Raw genomic sequence first — 4,548 nt, forward strand, 5'->3', positions numbered from 1 at the left:
ATTGGCTCAATTTCTCCAAGACACGCCTTGTCAGGCCAAAATGTTTATTTTGGGTCCAAACATTGCCCCCCAGACCTCGAAGTCAAAGGTCTTCGTCTTGACTGAAGAGGTCTTGAATCAGCACTCCTCTTATAATGTCGTTGCTCCAAAGCCACTTGTATTGGCTTGACTAAAATTACTTGAACAGTAGCCTCTCTCCCTCTTAATTATACATAGTGAGCATACATATATGAATCGCCAGTCTTCCTTCGCGAACCATCCTTTGTGAGGCCATGTAATTAAAACCACTTCGCTGCCAACAATTCGCAACCCAGCTTTCGCCACAATTATTGGCAAAAATATTGATTTGACCTCCTCCACTGCTAATACCATACTAGGCATATTAAATGCCTCTTGTATATGTGCCCAGACCAATAAAAATGGCCTCTTAAGTATATTAGCAAGTTCCAGCCACTTTTAGGCAAGAACACAATTTTTTGCATCCTCGGCGACGCACAAATTTGAAACTCTTTTTGTATTTTTGTATTTTTTTTTTTTTTTTTTTAATTTTAATAAGACATTGTGAATCAAGGTTTAGACATGCGGCCCAAGTATAGTCGTCTAGACACAAATTTTCTTTCAAATCCTTTGGGCAACCTTACTGAAATGGCCAGGTGGGGGAGGGCGAACAAGAGAGGCAGAATCCATTTTGGCATGAGCTACTCCCACATAGTGGTTTAGGCCCATTTGCACGCACTTCTGGATTCAAGAACCTGTCATGAACGTTGTCCCCTTTCTAGACACCATTTCACATAGGCTATACTTACTAAGATGAGAAAGGTCATAAGTGTGAAGACAGTTCAACAAGTGTTAATAAAAGCCTCCCTTAACCTTAAGGGACCTGAACTAGGCACCAATAAGGAGTTTAGGCCAATATTAACAAAAGAGACTTCACCTATTCCGTTATGATTCACAAATGACGAAAATAAAAATGAAAACTGAAAATTGACAGGAAATTTAAAAACAAAGAAAGAAGTTAGCAGCACTATATTTGGCTAACCTCCAGAAGGCCACGGGGGAGGCCATCTATGCTTCACTCCAAGCTCCGATGTATCAAAATTTGTAGGGTAAAAATCCCTCCTATGAGAGCTTGTAGAAAAAGAACAAAGATACTTCTCGTTGAAGAATTTGGAGGAATTTGGCTCGTGAGAGGGGTATTCTTGCCCCCCAAGTATCTTTGTTGGTTGACGAGACATGATCTTCAATTGTAATTTGGAAGATGACGGTGTCCCAAGATCGGCTTTGTCGCCAACTGTCGCCAACTTCTCTTGATCAAAGGGATGATCATGGGTCATATCTTGCCCCCCATGCATCTGATCAGTAGCCACATATTTGGCTTGATCAGTGGAGACATCAGATATTTGTTCAGAGACAATTTTCTTGTCTGAAGAACAATCTTGTTGATGACGTTCTCCATAAGTAGCCTCTATGTAAGGCTGTGATTCACCAGTGAGGCCATTAGGTTGATTGCCACCTATAGGCAAATCAGCCTCATAAATGACCTCTTCTCGAGCGTTCTGCTCAATTTCTAGGTCCCAATCGCGAAACCTCTGCTTTGTTTTTGCGATCAAAATGGCCATGTCCCTGGCTTGCTTTTCTTTATTCCTCTCGATGTTGGCCATGATGATCGCGAGCTGTTCATCAATGCTTGCCCCCTCTGGGATGGGAATAGGCATAAACTCATCATTAATGGCGGTATCGCCAATGGTGGCAACATTGTCCATCAATTCACTTTAGGAATTTCTTTTGGTAAAGATTTTCCCCTGGCATCTCAATGATGACGAAAAAAGACTCTAGTATAGTCCCACTGGGCGTGCCAAAATGTTTGGCTTGAAGCCCAGTGGTTGAATGTGCTTCAAGAGAAAAACTTCTGATGTCGTCCCACTGGGCGTGCCAAAATGTTTGTTTTGAAGCCCGGTGGTTGAATGTGCTTCAAGAAAAAAGACTCTTCTAACCTTGTCCCACTGGGCGTGCCAAAATGTTTGGCTCCAATTTTGCTGCAGCTGGTCAACAGTCTCTTTTCTGCGCGGGCGTGCCAGCACCGTTCGGGTGCGGTCGTCGGGGGTGTCCCTTGACCTGACTTCTTTCAAGCAATTGTGGACGAGGAGAGCACCAACCTCGTCGTGGGATTCTTTGTGCCTCGTGGCGAGGACTTTTGCTGAGCTTCTTGAAAATCACAATCGACACTCGATGTTGTAGATCGAGCAGAGCGAGAACCACCGGGAAGTGAGGAGAACTTGCTAAAGCGTGACTTTAGCTTGGCTGGGTTGCTAGGGCGTTACCCTTGCTTGGCTGGTTCTGTAACCGTTGTGGTCGCGGCACTACCGTCGGCTCCCGAGGAGACTAGGACCGAAGCACGTTGACAGAGGGTTTGGTGGCACTGAAAGTCGGCTTCTGAGAAGACTAGGACTAGGAGTGTGATCACCGCTAAGAGAAAGAGAATGAGAGGAGTTGCTCTTAGAGAGGTTTGCTCTAGAGAGAACTTAGATCATCTTAGAGATGTTGTTGTTGTATGTGAATGGGTGTCTTAGAATGAGAGGAGAAGGTGTTTATATAGGGAAGAAAAAGAAGAGTGAAATGATGAGTGGAAGAAAAATAATGAAAGTAGATCTAAGTTCACTTGTAAAATATGGAAAAGATAGAGAAAAGATGAAATGAAAGCAAAGCATGAAGGTGCAGCAACATGGAAGTGGTGATGATCTATTAAAGAGATTGTAGAAGAAAAATATATCCAAGGAAAAAGAGAAAAGCATCTAGCTTTCTTCATGTGGGTAGGAAACATGAACATGTGAATATTGAGCTGGTTTTAGGTCAGTTTCTGCCCCTTTATTCCTTCAATTATTTCTCCAACAATACTTCATTATATGCCTTCGACTTCTTCATATGAAATGTTCCACTATGAGTGTAGATCATCCTGACAAATTTTCAGATTTTTATTCCATGTGGTTGGGCCGAAAATGCTGCTGGACCTCTTACAGGTCCAGTTTTCCAGTTTTGCTTCTGTAGAAAATTGGGCTGATTGTTTGAAGGTCTTCCAGTCAAAAAAAGCTCTTGCACTCTTCATAAGAAATGATCCTTGGGCTGTCTAGAATGGATCTGGAAAGTTTCAGCACATTTAGATTTCATTTGGTTAGTCTGCCACCCCTCCTTCCTTGTTTAGCTCGGTTTCTCCTAGCCGAAGTAGGAAAATGTGCTAAAGTTGACTTTTCATGTTTCCATGCTTCCATAGTAGGCTTTATTTAGCCTCTAAATATATATTTTGAACTTGTCGACAATATATAGCTTGAGCCACTGACATTGGCTCAATTTCTCCAAGACACGCCTTGTCAGGCCAAAATGTTTATTTTGGGTCCAAACAATTAAGGGGGAGAATATCACGGTGTAATTAGTTTCCTATTAGGAATGTGTATACTTTGTATATATACTCCATCTTTGGAGAAGATCAATACATCAGAAATTCTCAAACTTTCTCTTTGTCTTTGTTCTGTTTGACTTGGTATCAGAGCAGAGATCCGTCTGGACTCTGTTCGTTTGTTTCCGCTGCAAATTTGTCTTTGTACTCTTTAAGAGTTTGTCCTTTGTCTTCATCCTCTGTTCCTTTTGCCCTAAAACCCTAAAGTTTGCAATACCTTGCCGTCAGCCTCTCCTTCCTTAGCCGTGTCAAATTTTGTGGTTTGTGTTGCTGCTTGAAGAAGAAAAATGGCAGATTTGTCCCTTAGTTCATTGTTCAACAGTCAGGTGACTTGCAACTATTGTAAAACTGTTGGCCACTACAAGAGTCAATGCCCTAAGTTGCTAAGACTCAACTCCAATAACTCTGGTTGGAAAAGAAGTAACAATGGTCAGAAAAGAAAGGAGGAAATCCAACTGGTGGAGGAGCAAGAACCTAATTTCTATGATATGGAGGGTCAAGATCAAACTAGGGGTAATGTTTCCCTAACTCAGGAGAATTGAGGTAAAATTGGTGTCGCTTTAAATGTTTCTGGCTTTACTGGTAGTAATACATGGATAATTGATTCTGGTGCGTCTGATCATATGACCTATGATAAGTCTTTCTTCGTCACGTTGTCCTCCCCATCCATAACACATGTCTCTAATGCCAATGGTGAGTCCTTTCCGATCTTAGGAATTAGGTCAGTCCAGGTTACACCGTCCATTACTCTTTATAATGTCCTTTATGTACCCTCTTTATCTCATCATCTTTTGTCTGTGTCTCAATTAAACACACAAAATAAATGCTCTGTCACCTTTTATCCTATGTATGTTATCTTTCAGGATCTGTGTACTCGGGTGATAATTAGGAAGGGAGATCTGAGAGAGAGACTGTTTCACTTGGATTGCATGTACGGAGGACCGACACAAGCACCATCAAGTCCACAAGGTCCTATTGCCCTGACATTGAGTTCTGATCGGATGAATGAATTGTGGTTGTGGCATCGCCGTTTGGGCCACCCATCCTTTGGTGTCATGAAGAAGTCCATGCCTTCCCTTTTTTTGGGAGTAAGTGAT

This window comes from Rosa rugosa, chromosome 6 (genome assembly GCF_958449725.1).
Source record: "Rosa rugosa chromosome 6, drRosRugo1.1, whole genome shotgun sequence".
NCBI classification, from domain to species: Eukaryota; Viridiplantae; Streptophyta; class Magnoliopsida; order Rosales; family Rosaceae; genus Rosa; species Rosa rugosa.